General features: G+C 42.3%; 1 long non-coding RNA gene across 1 annotated transcript; it reads left to right on the top strand.

Annotated features, from left to right (window-relative positions):
• The first annotated feature begins 6,803 nt into the window (after positions 1-6,803).
• LOC103633942 (uncharacterized) lies at positions 6,804-17,542 on the top strand. The gene is made up of 4 exons (XR_002263520.1): positions 6,804-6,922; positions 7,009-7,079; positions 9,438-9,441; positions 17,531-17,542. It is a non-coding gene; the product is annotated as an uncharacterized lncRNA (long non-coding RNA).
• The last annotated feature ends 338 nt before the right edge of the window (positions 17,543-17,880 follow it).

Below are 17,880 nucleotides of genomic sequence, written 5' to 3'. Positions count from 1 at the left end.
ATTATATCCATGTTCCTATTATTCTGTTATGTTATTTATGTTCATGATAAGATCATTATGTTAATGGGAACATGGACCGACCACCCGGGAAAACAGTGCTACCTCAACGGTAGTATGGGATGCCCTTGGCTGATTAACTAGAGAAGCTAGTGGATGACTACCTTACCCGAAAGGGGCAAGGGCAGTAGGGGAGTGGTCAGTGTAGGGAGGTCCTTCGGTTGATTTTGCTGCGATGGCGGTCAGGCAAGGGATCCCTGCATTGGAGCTTCCTAGAAATTGTAGCGGGTTTTCTGAAGCTAGTGGAACTTTGTAAAGGCCTCGTAGTGTCACCCTGCCTCGCCTCCTCGGTAGAGGTGTATGGGATTCATGACCCATTGGCAGATGGGTAACACGACTTGTGGGTAAAGATACGCAACCTCTGCAGAGTGTAAAACTGGTATACTAGTTGTGCTCACGGTCATGAGCGGCTTGGACCCTCACATGATTAATCTATGGAATTAAAACTGAATTTTTCATTTGCATCGCATTGGGATTATTTTATTATTACTTTTACTTATTATTACTAAGGTTTGGTATTTACTTATACTTAGTAATTGATAATAAAATTTTGACCAACTTATAAAAGCAATGCTCAACTGCAACCTTTATTTTATTGATCAGCCTTACACTTCACATGAACTCCTGAGTTCATGCCACATTATTCCCCACAAATTGTTGAGCGATGAACATGTGTGAGCTCACCCTTGCTGTCTTACACCCCCACAGGAGAAGAACAGGTGGTTCGAGAGGAGCCACATCGAGGAGTTTGACTCGATCTAGGTGGTGTCTCCCAGTTGACTTTCTGGCGCCAAGGATGGATTTTAGATCCTGCTATATTTATCTTTTATTTTGTAAGACTTCCGCTATGTAATAAGTACTCTAATGTTATTATGACATTTATATCTATACACTCTATTATTATATATGTTGTCTTCTTTGGAGCATGTATCAGATGCACCCGGCTTTGTCCCTTAAAGCCCGGGTGTGACAGAAGTGGTATAAGAGGAATGTTGACTGTAGGACGAAACCTAGATAGAAATGGACAAAACCCTTATCTACTTACCTTACTCTGTTGTTTCACCTTCTACTGTTCTACTCTGATTGACCTTACCTTTGCCACTCTGATTCTTTTCTAAACTTATCTTAATCTTTTCTCATCTATTTCCGCTTTACTCTGATTATTCTTACCTTTTCTTTCTAAAGACAAATGGGGATTTTACACTTTTGAAATCATGTACCTAAATTGACCTTTAGGAATAAGAGACCTACTCATAGGAACAAAAAAACAAAACTATTTTTATAGGTATCTATACGCTTGAGTGTTTGTTCTTATGATATCTGTCTGATTTGGATCTTTGATTGTGTGTGATTAGTTGTGGAGTAATGTCCACAATTACATCTGCATATACGTAGGCATAAATATAAATAAATAAAATTCATGAGATATTAAACAACTTAGATTATCCTTCATTAAACAGTATCTATTTTTAATATAGATTCCTCTTATCTTAAAAGACTCTCCCTTATCTTAATAGATCCATCTTATTTTAAAATATTCTTTCTTACCTTAATAGATCCATCTTATCTTGAAAGGTTCTCTCTTATCTTAATAGATCTAACTAATCCCAAAAGATTTTATCTTATTCTTAGAGACTCATCTTGCCATAATAAGCATATTTATCCCGCCACTTTGCTTATCTCATAATACTGTAACAAACATGATCTATTCAAAATAAATTAAGTAGATCCTATCTAGTCTAATCTATGTTACAAGTATTAACTAAACCATATTACTATAAATGGGTTTTAAATCCAATTTGGTGACTTAGACCAACTCGTCCGTGAAACCACGACCTAGCCTATGGTATAGGTTGCCCAAACCCATTTATCTCAAAGGCAAAGTAAAATTTTGTTTAATCTACCTACCCCAAGTAACCGCAGTGGTTATCCCAACTCAGATAATATCATCTAACACCACGACTGATAGTCCCTAAATCTCTACTATTCTATAAGACATTAGTGTAGACGTACACACATTTTGGTGCACGGTTCTGCCTTTCGCCCGCTCTCTCTCGCGCCCCCGTTTACCTCTCTCGGCCGCCATCATGGAAGGTCCGACCCCGCCGTCGCGATCCCCGCGCAGCTGCTCCAAGGAAGGAAACTCTGATCCCGCTATCCCCGCCCCCGCTCTCCTCTCTCGGCCGCCATCATGGAAGGTCCGCTCTCTCTCGCCATCCCCACGCGGCTGCTCCAAGGAAGGAAGGTCCGACCCCGCCATCGCCATCCCCGCGCGGCTGCATTCCCCTCTCGCCATCCCTGCGCGGCTGCTCCAAGGAAGGTCCGACCCCGCCATCGCCATCCCCGCGCGGCTGCTCCAAGGAAGGAAGGTCCGACACCGCCATCCCCGTAGTGGGAGATTCCGATCCTCCACGCCCGCGCGCGCCATGGAGACGGTGTCTCGGAAGCGCAAGGGCGCGCCCCCGGTGTGCTCCGCCACCAGGTCCCTCCAAGATTTGGCCTCCCGCAAGCGCGCCTACCGGGGCTCCGAGCCGCAGCAATCCCACTGCACCGACGCCCCCGTCCCAGCCGTGGTGATGACGGCCCCCGCGGCGAGCGGCGCGTCGGCGTCAGCGAGGGTCCTCCCGGGGCGCGGGCTCAAGCGGAAGGTGGGCTGCATCGACAACGCCACGCGGATCGGGTGGCGGAAGCGGCTGGAGAGCGAGTACGACCTCGGCGATGAGATCGGGCACGGCAAGTTCGGGTTCGTCCGCGTCTGCCGCCCCAAGGCCGGGACCCGGGGCGAGGAGGAGTTCGCCTGCAAGGCCCTGCCAAAGAACGGCGGTGACACGACCCACCGCGAGGTGGAGATCATGCAGCACCTCTCGGGCCACCCGGGCGTCGTCACGCTCAGCGCCGTCTTTGAAGACACCGACGCTTTCTACCTCGTCGTGTCACCGACATCCCCGCAGTGGGAGATTCCGATCCTCCACGCCCCCGCGCGCGCAATGGAGCCGGTGTCCCGGAAGCGCAAGGGCGCGCCCCCGGTGTCCGCCACCAGGTCCCTCCAAGATTTGGCCTCCCGCAAGCGCGCCTGTCGAGGCTCGGGCCCCTGGTTTCAGCCGGGTGGTTTCTTGCGTTTGATTTGATGGGTGTCTCATTTCGTTGCCATCACAGTGGTGGTGAGCGGGTTCTTCTCCAATGCAGTGTCGGCTATGGTGGAGCGGTTGTGGTCGCTCTCGCTCAAATCCACCACCAAGATAGGTGATTATTGAAATCTCTCTGCCGTTTTGTTCCTTCTTCGATCCCAATTTGTGTTTTCCTGTGATGTGTTTGCTCCTGGTGTTGCAGCAGCGAGCGAGGGCAAGTCAATGGAGATGGTATTCGACAGCAGCATGCTAGGGATCGAGCCCTACTCCAGGGAGGTACCCAGAATGGCGAACTACTCGTCATGGACTCCATGAACAGCAACATCTACAGGATGGCGCTGCCGCTGTCCCAATGTGCATTTGCTGCGTATGCGTTACTGGTATGAATGGTATCAATAGAAGATTCAGTTTATATGGCTGCGTATGCGTTACTGGTATGAATGGTCGTCAAGGAAAAACGTTAAAATTAACCTTTTCTGTTGTCGAAATACTGCATGTCACTATATCAGTGGGCCAAAGTTGACTGTGTCTTCATTCTCTGACTATAATTGCGTCATTTTTGTTTCACTAAGATGATGTGGTGTTTTCGGTTTCATCGGTCTGCTCTTAAGGTAAGTTATAATGTTATGTAGAACACGCTGACGTGATTGACTGTCTTCTTCTGTGATCGCAGATATGACTATTCTGGCTATGGTGCATCTACTGGCAAGGTAAGGAAGAACTCTTTTTTTCAAGTATGAACTATGTAGCACCATGGACATATTGTTTTTTTCTAGAACACGCAGGAGCTGCACATCTTTATATTAGAGAGAGAAAAACATGACTTACATCCATAGCCAAAACAGAAAAAGAAACAAAATAAAAGGAAAAACAAAAAGGTTACAGATGAGTAAAAGGATTAGATCCGATATTACTCATGGAACTAGGGAGACCAAGCTGACCCAAACTCCTGGCACCCGCTAGGAGCCAACAGGAGAACTCATCACTGAAATGCTGTTGTACCCTCTGAATGGAAGGACGATGGACATAATGCTGATGAGTTGAAAATTAGAAGTAGTGGTGAATCGCTGATTGTCTGTTCCAAACACTTCTCTTAGATCTTATTGGCCTTTCAGAACTAACACAGATACCTTTGCAAAAAGAAAAAAAAACTGACACAGATAAATAGTTATCTAATCTGCCTAGCTACAGATCTTGCAATTTTGCATTTAGTCTCAAGATTCAACGTGCTATGCTCAAGAAATGTGGTTTTAGTTTTACGTTACAGGAACATAGTTTATATACCTACATGCGAAGAGGCTTTTTGGCCCATGCCTGACTGGTGCATTACTGGCACAGCATGGCCAATGCATCTTCAAAGGTTGTTCATAGATAGCAATGATCAGCATATTTTTAGATCCGAACCTTTTTCTTTTCAGCCATGCATGCCATTTTAAAAGTGTCATACTACAGTTTTAAGAATCAGCTTTTGCAAAACTACATGCATGAGCAGTTTATTCCATTCAGGTCCACCTGCAGGCTTCATGGATGTCCAAACTATCCATCTCACTACTGTGGCATGATATGCAGGTTGTTTCAATGGAATGTGGACCCAACATGTCATTCCCAATTCAATGCAAAAAAGTTATTTTAAGCAAAATTTCGTGATATTGTTTATATGTCATAAAGTTGAATCAAGGTTTTTATGTTCTGACCTAATCTTACATCATTCCTGAAATTTCAGAATCAAATAAGCAAACTTTACCCGTTTTCTTTTGATTTTCCTGTTTTGTATTTCAAAACTCCATGTAGGCAGTACAGTAATAATTCCTGACCTATGAAACTTTATTCATCTTAAATTTCAAATTCTGTTTTGGATACTGGATTGGCTGATATATTGCTATATGTTCATTTGAGCTAAGTCAGATTTCGTGTTCAGTTTGTATTGCTGCCAGGTTCCTGGTATTTGCAGTTATCATACACTTGCATCCTTTCTAGAGAATTACATTTCGGAGGGCTGGACCTTATATTTGTTATTTGTATGCAGCCAAGTGAAGAGAATACATATGCAGACATTGAAGCAGTGCCAGGCTCCTGGTGTAGATGTTATTTTTAGTGTAGCAGGAGAGAAGTTTCATGCCCATAAATTAGGATTGCTTGTTGATCTCCCTTTTTTAGATTTGATTTTTTTCAACCTTGAATTGGGTGAACAGAATGAAACTGACCCCGACCCAATTCCCTGCTAATTATTTTTTAGACTGTAGAATTTTGAGAAACACAGCTACACTTCTCACCTATTTAAATGAACATAAGTCATTTCTTGCTTCTGTTTGATCTATCAGTAAATTCTGTGTGTATATTTTAGCCCGATCAGTATATTGTATACCATATTTTAGCTGACAGAATATATACGCATGTTGTTAACTGAATCTTTTCATGCAATAACAATGAAGGAAACCATTGCACCACTAGCTCCCACTGTTGGACAGGTCCACCATGCCAAGATGTAGCCCCCTTAAATTGGTAAGGTTATGAATTAAGTTTCCAAGATTTTCCACCACAAGCTCTGAAGTGTCTCCTGTACCATATGTGAACAGAAGGAAACCATTGCTTACTTGTTCACTTGTGTCAAAACCATTAGAGAGGTCAAGGGATACGAGATTTGTCAACCTATTGATGCAGGCTGGCACCAGGCCAGAAAAACTAGAGCTTGACAGGTTGAGATGTGTAAGCTTGAGGAGGCGTTGAAACCCACTAGATGGCAATTGTGAAGATTTGAAGTCGTTGTAGGCGAGGTTACCCAGCCATCAGAGTTGCTACATGAGACGCCAGCCCAGTGGCAGCAGTCTGTGCCGACCCTCCATGACCGGAAGGCGATGACAGAGTAATTCGTGGTGGCGAAGGACCGTTTTAACTGAAGCAGCACCGACGCCTGGTAGCAGTGTGGTTGCTGGTGAAAGCACCAGCTGACAAGGGGAAAATGGAGCACACAACTGCTGTTGTGAGTAGTGTGAGGTGGGTTTGTAGGAGCAGATGCAAAGCTACTGCCCGTAGCTCATGGGAAGCCATGGTGATAGCTACCTTTGGTCTTTGGCTGGCAAATACTTGCTGCAGGTGAGCTTCGCTCTGGGGAGTTCCTTGTCGTGCCTTGGTTTATTTATATATGCCCTCTTGCTTCGTTAGATTATGAAAGTATTTTTTAAGGCGCCACATTTCCAAACTAAATATTTAGAAAACTTAGTGATGGTCAAAGTTTCATGAGTTTGATCTAAAACATCAGTCATTTGTAGCTCTGGGGGATTAGTAGATAGTATCATTCAAGGTCATGTGGGTATCGGCAGGATAATTTATATTCACTATAACCATCTTCAACTCTATTTTGTGCAAATGATATGTCTGGTTTAATGCTGAATTGATATTTGGCACTTGAGTTGTGTACTTCTTCTGTGGTTTTATAGTTTTCCTGATTGAACAAAGACCATGTGCTCGTCTATGTTGAGTTCATGCTTGTTATTCTGTCAAATGGCAACTTATGACTGAGCGTCACTCAGTTACTTGTGTAAATAAATTACTTATGTCTAGGCTTATTATTCATTTTTCAATCTGCAGAGCTCCTGATTATGGGTCACATGGTGAAGTGAGGCTTACTTTTGCGAAAAATGGATCCTCAAAAGTTGGAGTCAGATTTGATAAACAGATCCCTGGGGCCATTGATCTTGGAGGCAGTTGTGAGCTTGATCATGGCCTATTCTGTTCAGGTATGTTTCTCATTATGTTGAATTTCTATATCTTTAAACCTTTATGACTAGATCAGACATTTATGCTGCATGATGTCATTTTGTAGTTGATTCTCTATGCCTCGATGGTCCAGGATGGGAAGATAGAGCCAAACATTCATTTGATGTTGTGTTTGAGGTGATGGAATTTCTTTTTTTTTCTCGAACACATAGGAGAACTACACATCATTATATTAAGAGGAAAAATAGAGTCCAAGCTGGACCAAAACAAACAAACATTACAAACTGACGAAGCCACCTTAAGGTGGCCACAAACACCAATGCACAAAAGGATCCATTAATCTAGAAGAAAAACAGACCAACCATCTAAACTCAACTAAAGACTTGGAGTAGGGACAGTAAGAAGGGAGAGCTCCTTAGCCCCTGCTAGCCCCCAAACATCTCATTTTCTTTTGTTACTGATTCTGAATGACAACTCATTTTCTTTTCTGTTGAAGGTGGTGATGGTTTCCTTCCATGGAGACTGTTGAAGAAAAACTGAGAGATTTAGCTACGAGCTGTATTCAGGACTGCCAAGGGAACCCACTTACCAATCTGGCCTGATGAAGTGCCCTTATGCACAAAGTAATGGCGGCCACACATCGTCTTGTGTGATCAACCAGCATGGTCGGGATGAAATTAGGCATCTGGAAGCATTTGCCTTTCCATTTGCTCTATCAGTATCCCTTGTGCAATCTTAACTACTCTATATGTCTTTACTGTAGGCGTCCACATGTGCGCGTGTTCTGCCTCCCGAATCTCGGTCGCGAAGAGACTCTCCATCCCCACCGCCGCCATCATCGCCCCCAATCCCGCGCTCCGCTCTGCTCCGCGGCCTCCACGCCCTCGGTGCCCCCACCCCCGTCTCCCGCCCGGGTGCCTCCCCTATCCCATTCACGGTCCCCGCCCCCATCTCTCGACCGGCGCGCGTGTGATTGCAAATGCCAGCTAGAGTCCATACATAGTTGAAATCTTGCATGTGCTTTCATTTAAGAGCTTGGACGCCCCTAGAAACTTTAGTATTTTCTATTTACATAATTTTGTACAACCTTCAACGCAATTGATTTTGCTAGAAAAATTCTCTCATGGTTTTGCATTTGCAGGGTTTTGCTATTGGCTCTGCAGCCTTGGTATCCCTTGCACTCTTCGGTGCCTTTGTAAGCCGGGCTGCTATCTCCACTGTTGATGTTCTGACTCCTAAAGTATTCATTGGGCTTATTGTTGGTGCTATGCTCCCATATTGGTTCTCGGCAATGACCATGAAAAGTGTAGGCAGTGCTGCACTCAAGATGGAGGAAGTTCGCCGGCAGTTCAACACCATCCCTGGGCTCATGGAGGGCACCACAAAGCCTGACTATGCAACTTGTGTCAAGATCTCAACGGATGCATCCATCAAGGAGATGATCCCCAGGTGCTCTTGTTATGCTGACACCACTGATCGTTGGAATTTTGTTTGGAGTTGAGACCCTCTCTGGGGTCCTTGCTGGCGCCCTTGTCTCTGGTGTTCAGGTTGGTGGGAGTTCCTCTCAAATTTCGGTATCTAAATTTTTCCTTATTACGTTTCACCATTTTCAGATTGCCATTTCTGCATGCAACATTGGTGGTGCCTGGGATAACGCCAAGAAGTACATTGAAGTAAATTTACACGTAGACTTTACTGGGCCTTCGTTTCCCTGCCTGAACCTGCATTATACCTTCTCTAAAAAGCTGTTTTTTAAAAAGAAAAATGCCTTTTATTTATAACTTTGAAGTCTTTGGTTTTGCTCAGGCTGGAGCTTCAGAGCATGCCAGGACCCTTGGCCCAAAAGGTTCTGACCCTCACAAGGCGGCTGTCATTGGTTACACCATTGGAGATCCTCTCAAGGACACGTCTGGCCCCTCCCTCAACATTCTCATCAAGCTTATGGCGGTTGAATCCCTTATCTTCGCCCCCTTCTTCGCCGCCCATGGTGGCATTATCTTCAAATGACTCTAAAGATAGCGACAGCGTTAGTTAGTCGCAAGAGAAAGGTCGCAGTTCTGCGACTGCGAGGGGAGTAGAGCAGTATGTCAGCTATACAACATCTATGGCATGTGCTTTGCTCCTCCACTAGATTAGCCCCGTTGTGTATTTCGGTTTCTGTTTTCTTGGAGTTTTTGGTTCCAGGCTTCCGACCATGTTTTGATCCCATAAATTCTCCTCCAGCCTCCGAGCAACTGAGTCCATCTTCGTAAGTCATCAACCCCAGCCAGACATTGAAGCATTAGAAAACTTTAATAGTTTCTAGAGATATGGTGATGATTAATGTCAGTTTTTTTCCTTCTTTGACGGTAATTAGCATGGTCTTTGCTTGAGATTTTGTTCTCTTTTTCAAAACGATATGCATGCGAAATGGAGGTGATGTTTTTTTTCAAACTGTTGTTTCAAAGCAATATGAAAACAAAAAGGAAGTTATGTTCTTCAAAACTGCTGTTTAGATCATTATTAAATGTGATAGCAAGAGTTGTCTTTTGACAGTTTGGTTTAGTGAGAACCATTTAGATTATATAGATTATGTGAAACTTTTTTTTCTCGGACACGTAGGAGATCTATCGTATCCTAAAGGAACTAACATCCAGAGGAGCTGTTAGGAAAGTTATCCCTTTTGCTACTGCTGCCTCCCATCGATGTCTTTCTTCACCAGCTAGAATCTGAGCAGTCGTGATATTATGTGAGGTATCAAACACACATTTGTTTCTATGAATTCAGATGGTCTATTCCGAAACCAAAATTTAGTACGGTGTTCAGTTTCTACTTTCTAGGAAGAAAGAGCATGATTGGTACAGGAATGATCTAAACACACATTAAACTCTTACCCTTGAAAAAACGAGAAGAATACATCAGAAAGGTTGCTCCAAACATTGCAAGTACAAAGAAACTGTGCATGTTGCACATTGATATCATAATTTTCCATGTTTTTTTTGCAAATCTAGGGCTAACAGACGGCTCATCTTAATAGTATAACACACATTTATACATAAGTTATCACAGTATTATATGTTTCCGTTGCAACGCACGGGCACTCACCTAGTCAAGAAGAAAGATAACTTCAACGATGAAGGAAATTAGTAGAAACAGATCCTCAGATGAATCAAGACCCATCACCCGAAAAAATATCTCCCTTATCTAACTTTCTTTTACCCCCAAAACTTCTCTACACTCACGTAATAGCTAAAATCTGAGGTACCCTTATTTCCTATGTTACACCTGCTAATGGCATGAAGAATCTCAAGTGTATAAAAAAATAATATACTAGAATTTCATAAAGATAAAGACATCGAGATATGCTCAACTAAATGGTATTCCTAAATAGGATATTGGAATCTAGTGTGATCTAATCCAATGTGGTCTGCTTAAACAAATTAGTGGTACTTGAACCCTTCTAGCCAAGTGTTAACTTAGCATATAAGATCAACTCAACCATGAGCTAACCCAACCCATAGAGTCATGATGAATGGTATAATCTATCTATCCCCACCTAACATCAAACAAAATTTTGACCTACATCATGTAGTCTATCTCACCCATATCTATCTCATTATGATAGATTCTATCCTACCTTTGGATATTCACCTTATACGACTAGTTACCCCGATTTGGACATAAAACAAAGATTAAGCCTTGTTAAAGAATCTTCATATCATAACCAGTTACTAGCTTATTCATTCCGCTTATCGAATAAATTCCCTGGCAAAACTATTTTGCCATATGCTTCTAACTCTCATGGTCAATACTAGGAAGGGATGATTACCAGACAACAACAAACAGAAATGAATCCTCCAAATCCTCCACCTATTGGAATCGATCAAGTGGTTGCCACCCAAATGCTGGTAATACAACTAATGTCAGACATGGTTACCGAAATGCAAAATCAGATAAGACAAGAACTCGAGGAAATACGTCAGGACCGACTGGAGATACGTCGAGAAATAAGGCAAGCACAGATGGAAAGACAACAACAACAACGCCCACTACCTCCAACACCACCAGCTCCACCAAGCTATATATATATATATATATATTACTACTGTTTGTAAGATCTAAGTGTCACATTAGTTAATAGTTGGTATGATACTGTTTTAGGAGGAATAATAAGGTCTAATTGATCCCACGTGCTGCTAGTAAATTATGCATCATGCTGAGATTTTGTTTGTGCATATGTGTTGAGACAATATTAGTATATACCCTTTCCTTACAAATCTCGAGGACGAGATTTCTGTTAAGGGGGTAGGATTTGTAAGGCCCCAAAATCTGTATAAAAAATTAATAATAATAAAATAAATACATGAAGGAATGAAATAGTAAATTCAGATATCTCAAATTATACTTGAGTACTGAAAATCGAGGACTGAATTTTGAAAACCAATAATTATTAGAAAGGAAGTAGTAGAAAGGTTTTCAATTCAACTAAATGATTATGCATTTCACTAAATGATGCCCCATAAGCATTTATTTACATGAATATTTAATTTTGAAGTAACTTTTAATCCTTATCCCACATTCAAAATATTATTTTTCTAACAAGAAAGGAATAATATGAGTGTGTGTCATATTTCAAACATTTATCAAACAAAAGAATTAATTAGAATAAATAGATGTCTACTGCATCATGATTGATTTTTAGTGGGTATTAAATTTGAATTCCTAAAACTTTATCTTAGATTGGAATAGGAATTTTTGTAAGTCAAAAAAGAATAATATGGGAATATAATAATGAGAAGAGAATTGGATTTAACCAAAAAGTGCAAATTGGGGAAAATTGGAAATAATATAGAAAGAGAGAAAATACTATGCAAAACAAAATAAACATATAAATAAATAAAAGTTTATCAACACTATGTTCAGAAAAATTGAACATAAAAATGTGAAGACTAGTTTGCCATGAACTTTGAATTTAAATAGGAGTGGAAATTGAATACCAAATTCAAATTGGTAAAGGGAAATTCAAATAAGAATAAAAGAAAAGGAGACTATCCTAACTGGGTGCTCGAGGAATTCGACCCATTTCTCCCTCCGCTGCGCGCTCACTCTCGCGCTTGGCACCTGCTGACAGGTGGGAGCCGCATCCCAGTTATCAGCCCACTCCATCCGCGTTGAGCTACGCAGCCTATTCTCGCTTGCGCACGCGTCGCATTTCTCTCGCGTGTTGGGCCCAATCGCCAGTGCACCAATGTCGTCCTCCTTCAGATCCGAGCATGGCGCCATGACCGCCGTAGGACGCGGACGCCGTTGGAGCCCGACCGGGAATCTCGGCAACAACCGCGCGGAATCCTCATCGGCCGCGCCTTCTTCAGCTACATAAGACTTCCTCTCGCAGATTCGCTCCCATCTTCTCGCCGCCCTTTTGTTTTCCTCGCATCTGCGGCACGCCATTGCAATAGATTCGCCGCCGGTTAGCCACCTGCACTGCTCCGGTATCGAACGGCCATGCTAGTTCCCTTCGCCTTCACCGGACCGGGTGGGGAGCAACACCACCCCGAATTGCCACAGCGGCCATCCATCCCCACTATTTTTCCCAAGCTCCATCGCCGCCGCAGACAGCTTTGGAACCTGCCGCAAGCCGCCCTCACCTCCCCGTCGAATTGACCTTGATCCTTGGCCGCGGGTGAAATCGGGGAGACTATGGGAGCTCTCACACCAACGGGAAAAACCCGGTGTCGCCTTGGGGGCAAGAAATTGCTCTCCGGTGCTCTGTTACTGCCGCCATGCCACATCGCGCGAGGGCGTCGCTGCAGAACCCATATCTGCCTCCGGTATGTCCTGAATCACGTTCGTTGAGCACCCAGGATCGTGTAGCTTCACTCAATTAGGGAACCGTGCGGGTGTGCTGCGGCAATGGCGCCGTCGCGCCAGAGGGCGGACTGCCGCCGTGCCACATCGAGGGTCGGGGTCCTAGTGCCCGGACGTTGGGGTAAAGCACCCTGGCATGCTCGGCATAGTGCTAATTTGCGTTTGCACTGTGTCCCGGTCCAAGATTGTCCACCTGGGCGCAATCTGGTGCCGTACCGGCAGGATCGTCGCTGTGGCTGAAATTGTCGTCGTGGCCGCATGTGGGAGGTAGGAGATGATGCCCCTGGTCGTACGATCAACTATGGGCGGCTAGGATTGGATGACTCACCGACCTGTCCGAGTATGAAATCTTGGTCGCCGGATCATGATCGGAGGGTAGGCATAGCGTACCGGTTCAGTCCTAATTCGTGTGCGTCGGTTTATAATCCAACGGCCCAGATCTAAGGATACCCCTTCATCTGGACCTTTTGTTAAATAGCCCCTGGACTGTTTAGGAATCAACCCGCAGTCCTTGTTTGACTGTTACTTGGGTCCGGTAAATCTTCTGAGTTAGCCCCTGCACTTTCTGGGTTTTGACGCGCAGTTCAAAAGCAGTAAAAACAGAGAAGTAATATTATAAATTGATTTTTATTCAAAAATAATTCTAGAAACATGGAAAAATTATATTTAATTCATTTTAATTCCAAATGGATTCATTCCAATTTCTATAATTTTGTAATAATATTTTTTATCACCTATTGCCTCTATTTTGACATGAAAACAATAATAAAATTGATCTCCTAATTAAACTTGTATCAAATACATAAAACCTTCAGAAATTCATAACTCTTTCGTTTTAAATCCGAATTGACTCGTTCCAGTTGTGTTAATCTCGTATAAACATTTACTATGCAATAACAACATTTATTGTACCATGTTTCATTATTTTATAATTAGGTCTTTATTTAACCTATGTTGGTTAGTCTTGTTAATCTACTCACCATTATAATCTACTAAAATATGATCTAAGGTCAATTTATAATGTGGATTAAAGTGTAGATAGTTATTTAGAAAATAACCTCTCATATAATTCATATTAACCAATTTATGATATAGTTTAATATTTTAATCACATGAATCCTCTATAAAATCATAACTCCTTAGTCATAACTCCGATCTTAGTGGTTCTCGTTCCCATGATCTCGTAGCTTCGTGTAGATCATTATTATTCAGTTTGCACTTATGTTTGGTGTGATGTTAATTTTGTCTATACCAAGTCTGTTTGTATTGCTATGACTAGCAGCGAGGTTTCGAGTCACCTGAAGATCACCCTAGTAACTGGAATCTCAAGTGCCACGCAAGTTGTGCCCTTGATCACTTTCATTTACCCATTAATGTTATTTATTATCACTTATCAATGCAAAGGTTTAATTTTGATGGGACCCAATAGGTCACCCTAGTCTGTTTATCTTGTTTACCCCCTAATTCACATGGGTAGTTATGCTATTGCATTATGTGGTTTCGAGTTAATATTTCATTATATCCATGTTCCTATTATTCTGTTATGTTATTTATGTTCATGATAAGATCATTATGTTAATGGGAACATGGAGCGACCACCCGGGAAAGGATTGCTACCACAAGGGTAGTATGGGATGCCCTTGGCTGATTAACTAGGGAAGCTAGTGGATGACTACCTTACCCGAAAGGGGCAAGGGCAGTAGGGGAGTGGTCAGTGTAGGGAGGTCATTGGATTGATTTTGCTGCGATGGCGTTCAGGCGAGGGATCCCTGCATTGGAGCTTCCTTGAAACTGTAGCGGGTTTTCTGAAGCTAGTGGAACTTTGTAAAGGCCTCGTAGTGTCACCCTGCCTCGCCTCCTCGATAGAGGTGTATGGGATTCATGACCCCTTGGCAGATGGGTAACACGACTTGTGGGTAAAGATGTGCAACCTCTGCAGAGTGTAAAACCGGTATACTAGTCGTGCTCACGGTCATGAGCGGCTCAGACCCTCACATGATTAATCTATGGAATTAAAACTCAATTTGTCATTTGCATCGCATTGGGATCATTTTATTATTACTTTTACTTATACTTAGTAATTGCTAACAAAATTTTGACCAACTTATAAAAGCAATGGTCAGCTGCAACCTTTATTTTATTGATCAGCCTTACACTTCACATGAACTCCACCTTTTGTGAGTTCATGACACATTATTCCCTACAACTTGTTGAGCGATGAACATGTGTGAGCTCACCCTTGTTGTCTCACACCCCACAGGAGAAGAATAGGTGGTTCGAGAGGAGCCACATCGAGGAGTTTGATTCGATCTAGGTGGTGTCTCCCAGTTGACTTTCTAGCGCCAAGGATGAATTTTAGATCCTGCTATATTTATCTTTAATTTCGTAAGACTTCCGCTATGTAATAAGTACTCTGATGTTATTATGACATTTATCTCTATACAATCTGTTATTATATATGTTGTCTTCTTTGGCGCATGTATGAGATGCACCCGGCTTTGTCCCTTATAGCCCGGGTTTGACAAGAACCTCCCTGCATTCAACTCCTCTACTTCCCTTGCCCCTTTCGGGTAAGGTAGTCTTCCACTAGCTTTCCTAATTAGTCAGCCAAGGGCGTCCAATTCCACCCTTGTGGTGGCACGTGTTTCTCATGTTAAGCTCCATGTTCCAATTAAAATAATATAATGATCTTGACATGAACATAAATAAAATAACAGAATAACTGGAACATGGATATAATGAAATATTAACCCAAAACCATATACAGCAATAGCAAAACTACCCAAATGATTTAGGGGTAAACAAGGTAAAAGATAATCAGACTAGGATGACCTATTGGGTCCCATCAAAATTAAGCCTATGCATGATAAAATGATTATAAAGAACATTATTGGGTAAATAAAAGTGATCAAGGGCACAACTTGCCTGGGACTTGAGATTCCAGGTACCAAGATGATCTTCAGATCCTCGTGACCTCACTGCTAGTCACAGCAATAAAAACAAACATGGTATAGACAAAATTAACATCACACCAAACATAAGAACAAATTGAATAATAATGATCTACGCGAAGCTACGAGATCGTGGGACCGAGAACTACTAAGATCGGAGTCATGGTTAATGAGTTATGATTTATGGGTGATCTATGTGATTTATCTATTATAAATTGATCAGTGTACATCATATGAGAGAATATCTTACAAATAAGTAACTCAACTTTAATCTAGGTCATTACTTGATTATAATTCATCTTTTAGGACAAAGCTAACCATAAGATCAGGTTGCTATATTACTATTAGAATAAGCTAATCCAGAAAACCTAGATTAATCAAACTAGTTACCTAATTATAAAAGTATGGGATATCATATAATCAATATTGCTACTGCGTAGTAAATATTTTTATGAAGCTAACACAAATAGAATGAGTCAATTTGGAGTTAAAATGGGTATGTTATGAATTTCCAAAGGTTTTATACATTTGATACAAGATTAATTAGGTTATAAATTTTAATGTGGCTTTCATGTCAAAATAGTGGCACTATTTGATAAACAATATTATTACAAAATTATAGGAACTGGAATAGATTAATTTGGACTAAGTATGCATTTTCTATAAATTAAACAAGTTCTAACATTTATTTTTGTATTAAAAATCAGTTTCTATAATTAATTCTCCAATTTTCACTGGTTCTTGGACTGCGCGCAATATTTCAGAGAAAGGCAGGGGTCTTAGTGCAAGAATCCCAAGACACAGAGCGCCATTGCGCGGACTGCAGGTTAATTCATAGAGACCCCATGGGTGTTGGAGGCCTTCGGCTTCCGAAGGTCCTCAAAAACATGATTTAACAATGTTTCTGGAGTACAATGTGTGAAAAGGTATCTTCGGACCCGAGTTAAAACCACAACATGAAGAAGCACAGAAGGGGTACGAAGGACGGGGCGGAGCCGAAGCTGTGTAGAAGAGCTTCGACATGATAGCGGAAAGGGAAACCGACTTAAAGATGAAAAGGCTATTTAGACCTTGATGAATTATTATAGAGTTATTAGCAGATGTAAAGGGCATAGGTGTAATTTTACATGGGTTGCGTCCCGTGCCTATAAATAGATGAACAGTAACCCTGTACTGTTCACGCTGACTTGCATTTGCTTTTGCGTCACGCTTGTACTTTTACCTTCTTTCAAGTCAAAGGTACATTTGTAACCTGAAATCATTTCTATTTTTTCATAACAATATAATAGAAATGATTTGATAATAATACATAACTATTTACGTTATCTTTTATATTCCATGTAATTCTTTCTTCATTATGGTATGTAATGTTAACGAAGGTTTTTCCTTCATAACCTTCGTCCGAAAATCATTATATCCCAAGTGAGATAATGCTTCGACGGACGAAGGACTTTAACGTTTAACATTTTCTGTGTTGCCTTGTTCTTAAGCCAAAGCATTTTAGAACAAGTCCCCAACATTGGCGCCCACCTCCGTGAACTCACTTCCACTTTTTGAGCTTCGAACACCTTCGGCAAGCATCGACCTTCGTCATGCCGCCAAAGAAAGCTTCAGCGACAGGGGCTGCAGCTTTGCAGCCGCTGGACCCAAACCAGGAGACCCTTTCTCTTCGAGAGGCCCGAAGCCAGAAGAGGAAGGCCACCAGTCCAACGCCCCATGAGGACGACTTGGACCAAGAGATCAGGAATATGGAGATGCTCCATCAACAAGTACAAAGGAAGAAGGAAAAGATGGCTCGGCTAGCTGATCTACAAAGGCAGATAGATGAAGCCTCTGAAGAAGTTCGTCATCTTGCTCAAGATGAGCAAAACCGAAGGCCTCAGCACAGAGAGCTTCATCAAGAGGGCTTCTTCAACGAGGATGACTGGTATGAGGATTTCCATCATGGAAATTTTGCTTTTGATAATGCTTCTCCTCTGTCAGCAGAACTGCAGGCTACAGCTTGGCCTCCGTCTTACAAGCCACCGCAGCTCCCCATGTATGACGGACACTCAGATCCGAAGCAGTTTCTGATGAGTTACGAAGCAACAATATCTTCCTATGGCGGCAACACAACGGTCATGGCGAAATCTTTCGTCATGGCAGTCAAAAATGTTGCACAAACCTGGTACTCCTCTCTT

The sequence above is a fragment of the Zea mays genome, chromosome 7 (genome assembly GCF_902167145.1).
Source record: "Zea mays cultivar B73 chromosome 7, Zm-B73-REFERENCE-NAM-5.0, whole genome shotgun sequence".
In the NCBI taxonomy this organism is placed as follows: domain Eukaryota; kingdom Viridiplantae; phylum Streptophyta; class Magnoliopsida; order Poales; family Poaceae; genus Zea; species Zea mays.
Note: the sequence above shows the minus strand (reverse complement) of the source record. Positions and strands in the feature narration are given on the sequence as shown.